At 45.5% G+C, this 12,260-nt stretch overlaps 1 long non-coding RNA gene across 2 annotated transcripts; it reads right to left on the bottom strand.

The window, feature by feature from the left end:
- Positions 1–1,067: 1,067 nt before the first annotated feature.
- LOC139829061 (uncharacterized) lies at positions 1,068–9,283 on the bottom strand. Of its 2 annotated transcripts, none has more exons than XR_011741281.1 (3): positions 9,076–9,283; positions 6,625–6,896; positions 1,068–2,557 (listed from the first exon to the last, which is right to left on the bottom strand). It is a non-coding gene; the product is annotated as an uncharacterized lncRNA (long non-coding RNA). The 2 variants fall into 2 exon arrangements; XR_011741282.1 differs by lacking the exon at positions 1,068–2,557 and adding an exon at positions 3,504–4,165.
- Between the last annotated feature and the right edge of the window lie 2,977 nt (positions 9,284–12,260).

The raw sequence follows: 12,260 nt of genomic DNA, 5'->3' as shown, positions 1-12,260 counted from the left end.
TTTTTTTTTTTAAGCATTTTTTGCTTTGTACTGGTATTTGGTGAAATTTCCGCTGCAAGTTCGGATGGGAAAGGTAAGCTTAGCTCTGCTGGACCCTGTGGTTCGTGAGGCAGGCTTGGTTAAGATCAGCGGTGGTTCAGGTGTGAGCTGTAAGGAGCGCACTGGGCGCCCCCGGCTCGGTGCTGGCACGGTTGGCCTGGCCAGGAAAACACCCCCTCTGGTGCAGTTTCAGGTGACCGTTTCTGGGATGTTCAGCTGACATTCTGATCTCCCCTCTGGCTCCTCTTTGAGCTCTCAATTTATTTACTTAAGCATTTAAGTCCTGTTTTAGGGCAGGAACTTATTTTTCCTCAATAACCCCAATTTGCCTTAAACACTAGATCTGGTATCTTCTCTACTGATGAAAATAGATAGGACACTGTTACCACCGGTACTATTTATATTGTGCTAATGGGTTTTAACCCTCTCACTGAGCAGTGCTGATGGTTTAAAATAATGACTAGGCAATAAATTATTCCTGGGACAGGTGTACAAATAGTACCAGAAAGGGAGCACTGCTCAGAGTCAGACCATGAAAGGAGCGCTGTCCCAGAAAATACTGCAAGCTGAAACTGTTTTGTGTGCTGGTAAGACCTGATGACACATGGTTTTAGCTTTAGCCTCTAAGACCTATTTGCTGTCATTAACAAGATCCACATGTATTTAATACGTAGGCCTGAGTCACAGCCATCTCAACTCGTTTTCAAATGATCCATGTGAAGGGGAGGAGTGTCCCAGGGGCCTCAGTCCGGGCCAGAGCTGTGCCCAGGAAGCAGGGCTGCTCTGGCACCGGTGCTGCCGTCCCGGTCTGGCACCGGTGCTGCCGTGCTCTGCCGTGCCCAAACCCTCACGGAACACCTGGAATTCCCATCGTGACTGCACCAGGTGTGGATAATGGGAAGACAGTTAATCCTGGCTGTAGTAGAGGACAGTCTAGCTAACTTGTGCTAGCTGGCCGCAATGCCCTACTGTTACACCGAGGATGGAGTTATCGATAGTGATGGTTTTTTCCAGCAGTGGGGACATTTTTCAGAGTTTTTTTTCCTTAGAAAATGATAAACCAAACACAAATGTTTTGTGTTCCGTTGTTTGTGTTTTCAGCTCCACACTTTAGTTTTCTTACTACAGAAAGACAGTTTGTTTTTACCACTTAAAAACTGTCCCCACTTAATCAGCCTTGATATTTACACTGCAACATCTACTTCCCAACAAATCGCAGTAAGGTATTTTTCAATAAATGAATGAAGCGTACAGAGCAGAAGGCGGAGAGTGGGGCAGTTTAAATCAAATGTAGAGAGTCCTGTTAACATTGTGATTTAAAGTACGAGCAAAAAGCTGGATTATTTTGATCACTGTTCGACACCTGTTTAAATCTGTAACCAAGCTGCAGTGAAGCTTCTGTATCTGGGTAATAGTGTGCTTGTATTTTCTCAGTTTGTGTGACATGGATGTGGAGGAATCCAGCAGCATTTGTTCGTTCAGCGGATACAGGTTCGGAGTTCTGTAATTGAATGGCAGCTATTACAACCCTGCTAACGAGAGCTTTCAGTAGGATATGATCAAAGCAGTGCATGCTTTTGCTAAAGATAGCGGAGTCGTTATAAAGGTTGTGTGTTTGAATGGTAGTCTTAAATACCTGTACGTGCACAGTTTTCCCCTCGGGACACCAGGCTGGTGAGACAGTGTATACAGTACTTCAGCATGTAAGAAAACACTCTCAACTGCCAAACGTGGAATTCACCTGCCCCATGTTCTAGTGTGGATTTATGTCCTCTGATTTAGAGAAGTAATTAAAAATTATCAAGCCAGCAGTCAAAAAGTTTAATTTTGTACTTTGTTATCATAGCGTGATAGTCCACCAATAGAAAATAGGTCATTTTGGCGAAATACGCAGTTTAGCTCTTGGAAGCTGTAGTTCTCGTAGTCCCAGCTATCTTTGTTGTTTGCCCCGTTATCATTGTACAATAGTGAGCCCCACATGACCGCTGTTCGATTTGGTTGTGATGTTTTCCTTCTCCTGGTTAAACTGTAGAGATAAGGGACTGTTCAGTCCAAGGTCTTGGGTTTAAAATGGGCAGCTAGCTGTTCCTTCACTCATCACTTTGCACCTCAATGGCAAACCAGGAGCGTGGAAGGAGAAGGGAACACGGGGGTCTTTGTCAGCAGTGCACACGTACTTGAAATTGCAGCTTTGAGAGTATGTGGGTGTTACAGAATACCTTCCACTCAGCAATTCAAAACGCTTTACGAATACTTCTGTTTTAAGCTGCTTAGTGTTCTCGCACGCCCCAGCAGTGTTGCCTTCCCAGCTTGCGAAGGGGCGTGCAGCGGGGCGGCGGCGGCAGCGAGCGGGTGGGTTCCTCCCGGGGCGCCCCGCGGCTGCAGCGCGGGACAGGTGGCCGACGTGCGCGTTGACAGCAAAACCTCTGCAGACCCCGGCTCCTCAGCTTCCTTCTGCCCGTTCCCTTCAAGCAAGGATGGCACTGGAGGCATTGGTGAGGGGCAAAATACATCGGTTCTAGGCAAATCAAGGTGGAAAGACACAGGCAAAAAAATAAGAGATGCATGAAATGATCTTACTGTCCTTAATCCTCCTTTCCCATCACAGACTGATTTTTTTAAAAAATATATATATATTTTTTTCCTTAATTCAGAAGAAAATTAGTGGCAATCAGAAGGAGGAGAAAGAATAGGAACTCCATAGAGAACTGCCTTGGGTTGGAAGGGGGGTGAAGAGAAGAATGAAAGGGAGCTATGGTTGTGGTTGTGTGCTCCGCATGTGCAAGGGCAGCAAGGATCCTGGAGCCTGTTTTTCTGCTGTGTGCAACTCAGCACGTTGGCCTCGATTTTATTGCTGTGACCTGAACTCATCTTTGTACCACAGGGGAAATACTTGCAGTGCTTTACAGATCTTGGAGACAGTCTCGTTTTCTCAGCACAGAGCTAATATATCAAGCTAATTTACTGCCATGGTGTGTTGCAAAGCCTATATAATATTGAGTAAACATTGTTGGCTTATACATTAACTGTAACTAAAACCCTGTGCAAACTTTATTCTGGCTTCGGGATTTTCCTTGAAGAAGTGACTAAGAGCAGAGGGGCAGAGCGCGTGGGGCGGCGCTGGTGTGGGTTTGTTTGCAGTGGGGATCCCCACTCGTGAAGGTGGCCGTTCCCTCAGCCCCGCTCCCCTGCCAGGTGTGCCTGGGCACTTCTGTGTGCATCGCTCAGCTGACTCCTTTGCTTTGTCAGGATCCTTTAGCAGCATTTCATGTGGTTTCTTTTTCCTATTTTATATGCAAATACCATGGAAGAAAAATAAGAATCAAATTTCTGCTTGCTTTGGGAGCTTAGTAGAGCTGCTATACCTTTGTATGGCTACATATATATTTTTAAAAAGGAAAGCAAATACTTACTTTAAATGTACGTGGAACCCCTTATCTGAGGATTGTAACGTGCGTTACCAACAGAAATGAATTAGCAAATAAAGGATATTCCTTACATGGATCCTTTAAAAGGGAGGCAGGATACCACCAAGATACTGTTTTATTTGGTGAAAAGAATTTATCAGTATATAGGATAGACCACTGAAAGTTGATTAAAAACATTGCAATGATTTGCTGTGGTTCTCAGTGATCCTGTGGTATGGGTGAACAGGCTGAGCTGTAGATGGTGATTAACGAGCGCAGCACCAGGCGGGAGGGCGGCTGAGCAGCGCGCAGTCAGTAGCGCTGGTTCTCGGAGCCCGCGCTGGTTCTCGGAGCCCGCGCTGGCGAGTGAGCTTTGGGAATGCTGCAAGGGGAGTCTCGTCCATTGGCAGGCACGGCTGCCGAACCCGTGGAGCAGGGAGGGAACGGATGCACCCGCCCAAGGGCTCCATTTGACGGCCCAGAAGGCGGACGGTGCCCAGTCCTGCCGGTGTCCGAACACAGCACCTGTTCGGGGTCTGGGCTGAGACTCATTCAGGTGCTTTGTGACCACTGCAGTAATAAGGCACTGATGAAAGCAACAGCGGTGGAAGGAGTGTGTGCTTGTAAACCAGTCTGTCAGAAGAGGTCGTAGAAACACCGTTGCTTTGGAAATTCAAGAGCTGGTGGCTCCTGTAGGAGGTGTCCCCAGGGAACCTGTCCTAGAAAGGTGTGCGCAAAAGCATTTGTGTGCAATTCTTCCGAAGCTCCCCCCGCCCCGTGTGTGCATTTCTATTCTTTACGGTGGCCATATGTTCTAGTTTTAGTGGGACTTTCCCGGTTTCTTATGTGGTACTGTCCCAGTGTCCTGGGAGCATGAAATAACATTAATCAAAAATGTGAGGGCTTTGTTTGTATTCAGGGCATATTGCTCTGCTGAGTAAAACTCATTCTGGCTTCACCGTGAACAAACGTTGCAGTGGATGAGTGTTAACTTACTGAGCAGTGGTAGTTGTTTTGCTCAAAGTGAATACCGATGTCACCTGGTCTGTGTTTATCATAAACTTAGTACATTACTAAAAAAATTGTCTCCCGTGAGAGAGAGTGAAACGTCACTGAGATCCTGAGAACAGGGACACCGGCATCTACTCTTGCAAAGCAATCCTGTGTGTTTTCTGCAGGAGTCAGGCAGCCCCAAAATGAGGCACTAAAAAGCATCCCATTCTTTTATAAATATTATCACTTTTAATCACTCTAGATTTCTCCTACATGGGGACACAATTTCAGTGGAAGGAATATTTACCAGCTTTCCCTCTCAGCTCCCATTGTTTGTTTCTCCTTCGTTACTGAGCCCTGGTTTGAAATGTCACAGTCGGTGCAGTACGGGCTGTGATGCTTTTTGAGTTTGCTACAAAACAAAAGACCACTTCTCACAGTTATTCTTGTCCTGGTGGGGCGGGGGGAAGCAGCCTCTGCATTGTTCTGTTTGTTCTTCAAAGAAAGCGACTTGTGTTTTGGTTTCTTATCAAGAGCAGTCAAGAGAAGAGAAGATTCTTTCATGCAGGATGGGTAAACAGGTTACATGGAATCCCATTTTTGCTTCTTTTTGCGATGCAAGTTAAACTTGGACCTGAACTTTTTGTATCCTCCTGAATCGTTGTTTGGGCCTGGGGGTCAGCATTGCACAGCGGATTGTGAGGCTTTGCTGCCTAAACCAGGACAAACGGACACTGTAGGTGTGATCTAAACCCCAGTAAGGGCAACGGGAAGACTGCCATTGACTTTGGGGCTTGGATCAGGTGCCTCTTAGAGATTCTGTTGTCATATATGTAAACAAATCCCAGAAGAAGAACACCTATTAGTTTCAGTTCTTATTGCAGACTCCAAATTTGTACCAGCCTTTTTAGACCTTGCTTTTGGAAACCCTAATTGTAGTGCAAAAGGAGTACAGATACTGTTTGAAGCATATAGACAGCACTCAAACAAATACTGTACTTTCCTTGTCTGATTTCCCTTGCTGGTGTCTCGTACGTGTGCCTGTGGGGCTGCTGTATTTTCTTCACTGAGATTGCTGAATTTTGGAAATTTGCTTTCCCGGTGCTTGGGAATCTAGAATCTCCTATGGTTCTCTAACATCTTTATTATATTGACTCAATAATTACCATTCTCTTGCAGAAATTCATGTTGAACAGTTCACCCAAATGTCTCAATCTTTGATGGATTGAGAAGGGCCTTTGAGAAGCAGAGTTGTGCCCTGATGGGCCCAGAGCGTAACCTGCAGGTTCTCTCTCCCTGTCCACGATTTTACTCATTCAGCCACCATTCTTCTCATCACTTTATGATCAGCTAGCAGCCTTTTTCAATGCCAATTGGATTTTTCAGATAAAGCCACTAATTTCGATTGTACAATGGAAATCAGCTTTCAATGGTATTTCAATTAACCTTGCTATTAAAGAAATTGCTTTTTGCCAATACTCAATGGTTGGTTGACATTCAGAGAACACATGATTCCTCTAATACAATCTGTATTGAAAGAAGACCCTGCATTTGTCGTCTTTGAACTAGCTTCTTGTAGTGTGGGTAGCTTTCTCCTCAATATAGATCACACTGCTATACGAGTGAGCTATAGGAAGTCAGTGCCAGCGGTGCAAATCCAGGAAAATTATTGTATGGATGACCAGATGAACAAAGCATTTTGGGACAAATACTGAGGAAAAAGACTTTGAAGGGTACCGGTGCTGGATTCCTATCAGAGAATGCCTTTTGTAATCACACTGTGAATTCCAATCACGCCTTGCAATGAGATACACTTGGAACATACTGAATATGGGTTGTGGACTTGAGATGGTTACTTCACCGTGCCAATCTGTATTTAGCATATCATGAATCAGTGTTGGTTTTAAAGCAGGCGTTTGGGGTGTTTTTTGTTGAAATATTGAATAATTAGGGCTAAACTGCCCAACATGCCTGCATTCTGCTGGTTCAGTGGCTTTTCCCGTAGTTGTTTTAAGTGCCTATATTCATTTTGAACAAAAGTAGGGACATAGGGTCTGATGTTAGACATTGACACATAAACCTGTATTTGTCAGCAACTTGCAACTGGGCTCAGACCATGGATGACCCTACAAAGATTGCATGTATGGGAATGGAAAAATGCATATGGCAATCCTGCATGTTTTACCTGTGAAGTTGTTCATGCAGGAGTCTGATAATCCGGCTTCAGACCTCGTTCGAGGGGGTTGTAGTCGACCTGTGGCTCGGTGGAGCGTCGGCTGCGTTCGGAGCGGTCCAGCCGCTTTTGAGATGTCATTGCGTGTCCCCAGACAAAGTCAGACCCTCTGCCTCCACTTTGCTTTTTCATTCCCCAAGATCCAAATGTTAGAAACAGCGCAGGCAGAAGATGTGGCCTTTTCTACTTTTGACGTCTTTCATTGAAATCTGAGCCAAGTGACCCTGCCAGTGTTTGAGAACTTGAATTAACTGAGAGTTAAGGACCGAGCTGAAGTTACAGCAGATGATGGAGTGTAGCACTAAATAGCTATATAATCAAATAATCAAAAAGAGACAGCCAAGTTGTCAGCAGCACAACAGTATTTGAGATAATCCCCTCTGGGCCGTTTTCTTAACAGCAACCAGTTCTGTTTGTCTGAAGATTAGTACAGAGACCTTTGATTTTACAGTGCATGGTCCCCATTTACTTTTTAAAAATATTTATATGCTTTTATATGCATTGCCTAGTATTCCATGTGAGGCAAATAATACCACATTGCTTTAGATTTTATTGGCAATGCATTCGATGTTTGGGACGGGGTCTGGAGCAAAGAGGAAGGGAAGTTTGGTCCTGCGGGCTGTTGAAATGAGGATTAGAGCCAAACGCTTGGGTCCCAGGAAGTCGGCCAAGCCGGGATGCTCAGTGTCAACGTGCACGTACAGTGCAGCGTTTAATGTTTTATCGTGAGGCTTTTTTTTAAATTATTTTAAGATGTTTGCCATTTCAGCTCCGCTCACAGGACAAGAAATCAGCTGAATTGGTTAAATACAAATCTCCCTTTGGCTCACGTGGCAGTGGCTTTACCCAACGTGAACACAGACCTGCGGTGCTAGGGAGAGGGAGACCGGGAGCTGTCAGGACGTGGCTTTCCCAGCGCCTCCCGCTCCAAAACCAGGGGAGGAATTGCCAGCAATTGCTTGGGTTTCTGCTTGCTCGTAGGAGATTTCCCTCATTTTAATCAGTGTTTGAATAAAAATGCTAGAAATGAGCTGTCAAAGAGGATTGTTATCTTTGCATCTGATTTAACCTCGTTTAAACAGAAAGGTTGCACTAAAACAGTGGAAAGCCTGAAATAGTGGCTTTATCTCAGCCCTGTTACTGGATCCAACCCGTGATCCATTGGAAACAGGTGTAAGTTAAAATGAAGCAGGAGTGTTCACACTGAGATTGGTCCTGGTTTAATTAAATTGATTTTCAGATCAATTTAAATTGAGCCGATGCAATTTGCCCTGCTATGTAAACTAGGCCTGCAGGAGTAGTCTTGGAATGGGGCACTGTACACAATATCAGAGCATCGGAATCAGGACCGTTATTATTATTTACGGGAATCTACTTTTCAATGAACGATTTTTTTCAAATTAGGGGGTAGCAGCCATAATAGGCCACTGGTGTTGGCTCCACTGGTAATTATACCACTTTTCTCCTTTCCGTAATTGTCCCAGTATGAACTGTGCTATTTTAGCAGAAAGTGTTAATTATTTTATCAACAATTGGCAGACCCCACTTCAATTTGCTGGTTCCCTTTAACCAAAACACAGATTACAGGCCCTGTTCCACCGCTCAGCTGCCGAATCTTTGCTGGGAAACTTGGGAACCCCTTTTGCATGGAACGCTGTGTAAAGCTTTAAGCACTCTTTGAAGCTGAGTTGTATTAAATGATAGACAAAAAAAGCCCTCTGAAGAATTGGTGCTTAATTACAACTTAATTAGCATAATTATGCATGCTAATAGCATCTCAAATGAATAGCAGTTGTCAGGAGGTTGGGACCATCTGTAAGAGTGTCGGATTAATACATCATTTTTTATTTCTAATAACGCTGTAACTCTTTCCCTGAAAGTGATTTTCATTAATCAAGTTCATTTTTATTATATAGAAAATTTGGCATTTTTCATTATGGGCCATTATCCGTTTCCCCATGCAGTCCTAATACAATACTAATGAGACCCCATGTGGCTACTCCACACTGACAATGGTAGTACAGGTGTATTATTATAATTGTTACAAACAGCACATTGTACCTCAGGACTAGTAGACTTCTAATCTCAAGAAATCAGGGTTTCCACTCGCTACCTTCCCTTGGGTCCAGTACAATTTCCAGAGCTTTATGAAAAACATACATGTTTGTGGTTGTGAGGAAGCAGATTTAAAGGGATAGGAGCGTGTTGGTTTTACAGCCGCCAAACTCCCAAGTCCAGGTTTGTTTCTTTTCCTGGCTCTACTAAGCTTGGAGCATAAAAGAAATTGCTTGCTGCAAAGAGCTGCTGGGGAGGACAGGGATGGCGTGGTAGATGCTCTAAAAGCACCAGTATTTACTGAAGAATGTGGTGTGTGCGCGATCAAGTTCTAGAAGTGTTACTCACCCTAAAAGCTAGTACGAAACCAAGAGGCAGTGGAAAAGGATCGTGGATGGCCGAGTGTGTCTGCACAAGAGGTGTGAGCGGCCGAGCTCTGGTGGTGCACGGCACGGGGAGTGGGTCTGAGAGTTCGGAGCGTCGTTTGCGTTAACGAGCTGGCCGGGCTCTGCTGGCGGCTTTGCCAGCGGAGATCCAAGGCACGATGGCTTGAGTCTGCGGACTTGGTTCAGGCTTAGTGCTGACCTTAACGCTCGTGTTTTAGCTTTAACTAATTGGTTAATGTTTGCTTTTTGGAGTCAGAAAGCTCTGTGTGAGCTCTGGGGATTACTTTTATTTAGTGGCCTGTTGGTATATTCGTGCCTGATGTTTGTATTGTTTTTCTGAGCGCGCTGTTGGTTTTTTCAGATGAGGTTTTTCCAAAGGATTTTTTCTCTCACTTTCCCCAAACAGCCGCCTGAAAACGAAAGGCCTCGCGGTAAACTCCCGTTTCCTTTGCTGGTCTGGCTGTAGGATGAATGGAGCGGTTTTGGAAATGCGTTTGTAAGGAGAGGGAGTGAAAAGGAGAAGAGAGGAGGACGATGAACAAAGCTCTGTGCCCTTATTCATCAGGCTGCCAGTGGAGCTGCGCGGTTCAGACTGCACTTCCAATCAACCCCAAACAAAAGAACATTGGAAATAGCTCAACTGACAGAGTCCTCGTCATAACTCAGGACTCAGCGGCAGGCCCCAGTAAATCCTGCTCTCTCGCTGTTGTTGGTGAATATATCTGTGCACGTAAACCCCTCTTTAGCGCCTGCCATGGTTAGGAATCTCCATGGAGCAACCCCATCAACTTTACCCCACCGTCCAATCAATCCAGACTGGAGACAAATGCTCTGTGGCTTAGGAACAGGTGGAGGTTGAGAAAATAGGGCCTGGCCGGGATTGAATGGAGTGTGCATGTAAATTAGCGGCATTAATATGTGAAAGAAAAGCTCAGCAGGGACTATTTGTCCTGGTGTACAGCGACTCAAAGCATGATATGGACCCTGGGTAAGATACCAGTGGTACCTGAGAGTAAACCTCCCTCCTAAAATCTAATGTGCTTGAATGTCATTTTACACTGAAAATCCGATGTACACAGGGAGGATGGTGTTTCAACGGGAACTGGGAGTTGCTGGGATGGTTGCACAGTTTGTTTCCCACTGGTCTGCTCCGCGTCTCCTCTTCAGGGTCCCGGGCAGGGAAAGGACTCTGTGGCTCGAGCTGACTATGTAGCATATAACCTCGTTATTTCTATGATACCAGCACAGCTTCTGTCTCGTAACTCTCATTATCTGGTTGTCATGTTAGCCTGGGAACTGCGAATTTGTTACTGAAAAAAACTGAGAAAGATTAATCCATGTGTGAACCGAACACCCAAAAGGACACCGAGGTGTCCACAGTGAAGAGATAAGAGTGATCATAAACTGCATGTCCTGCCAGGAGGGTATATACACTTGATTAATCGACTTGGACTTTGGGGTTAGTGTTGGAGTTTGTATTAAGTACGTATTTTCAGTGTTCTGGTGGTTTCTCAGATTCAGTATTTAGTTTCTTATATAAAGAGCTCCAGGCCATGAAGCTTTGCCCTGTGTCCAAACTTTTGCCAGATTTGACAACTTTAAAACCAGTGTTTCCATCTTGAGCTGGAGTTGTGTTGATGATGATGATTCTTCAGCAAAGCAAGAGATGAAGCCCCGAAGCCCCGTCTGATGCGCAGGCTCCGGGGCTCTGGGGGCGCTCACCTGGTGAAGTGCTGGTGCACGTGGGGTGTCCGGGCGCCGCGCTGCTGGGGCCACAGCGCACAGAGCAGCACAGGCGTGAGCCTGCTCCTCCGTGCTGGAAACAGAGTTTGCCAGCCGTGGGCCCGAGAGAGCTTCCCCGGCAAAGGGAGCACTAACACCCTTTCTCTGGCTTGCTCCATTCTGTTTTAGCATCTGCGCTGAGCTTTTCTCATGTTGTGGTTTTAACCAGCAGAGTCCCTAAAATGTGGCTTTTGGAGCACAGCCTGCTGTACAATGACCTACGCAGTATTAGCCTGGCAATAGTGGTGGGACCCCTAACATCTCCTTGGAGGTTAGAAAGGTGCTGTTAAGTATTTGAGTGCATTCGAAAGGGCTCTCCAGAGCGGGGAGAAGCACACTTGTTGGGCTTTCATAAAGACCTGTTAGTTGTGTGGTAGACAGCATTCTTATTAATGCATACAACTTCCGTTATTTCTTAATTTACTTGAAAGGGTTGTTTAGACCCTTAATTGCACTATAACAATATAGTGATAGTAAGTTAGATTTCAATCAACATACTCATGAATTGCCAGTATTTTAGCAATAAATTGCCAGCTAATAAACTTGTAGCTTCCTTTGTAAATGCCAGCTAAAGGCCTAAACATTCCTCGCAGAGTTAATTGCACATTTAGTGCTCGTGTAATTTTGAATTAATTACATGCCAAATGGATTTATGCTGTATGTACTTAATAAACCCTGGTAAGTGCCCTTCTAACAATCAGTTGGTATTTAGGATCCTATTTGTGTGAACAGAATGACTTACGGTACTGGGTCGTGGTGTTTCCACCACATGCTCACGGTGGTGCGTGGTGGTTTGTGTGGATTCAGCACCTGGAGCTGCAGGATGAAATGGGAACGGGTGTGATCAGATCGCCAATATCCCACACTGGTCCTGTGGTCAGGAGGTGCAGCCTGGATGGGCTTGTGATCCAGAGCCCACTGGAGTGAGCGGGATGGTTGGTGCTGGTTTTTGTTTCAGGTTTGGGCTGTGCTGCAGGTGTAGAAGAGCTCTGGAGGTGGTGCGTGGCACTGCTGTGGGGAGAGCCAGCGGCACCCAGCACCCTGTGGGACGCTGGGGAGGATCCGTCCCAGGCTGGAGTGCTGCTGTGGGGAGAGCCAGCGGCACCCAGCACCCTGTGGGACGCGGGGGAGGCTCCGTCCCAGGCTGGAGTGCTGCTGTGTCAGTCTCAGACCAGGAACCTGTCAGGAAACCGACTTTCCTTCCCAGCAAAGTATTTAATATATGACATTTTAAAAAGCTTTAGATCTGTCAATGCTAGTAGCATAGACCCACATTACAAACACAAGAAGCGTGGATGTTTAGATAAATAGACAGGTAAACTAAATTTCCATGCAAAAACAGCACCCAGGAGTTGATGTTTTTTA

The sequence above is a fragment of the Patagioenas fasciata genome, chromosome 13 (genome assembly GCF_037038585.1).
Source record: "Patagioenas fasciata isolate bPatFas1 chromosome 13, bPatFas1.hap1, whole genome shotgun sequence".
Classification (NCBI taxonomy): Eukaryota; Metazoa; Chordata; class Aves; order Columbiformes; family Columbidae; genus Patagioenas; species Patagioenas fasciata.
The sequence above is the reverse complement of the archived record's forward strand: the minus strand, read 5'-3'. Positions and strand labels throughout refer to the sequence as shown.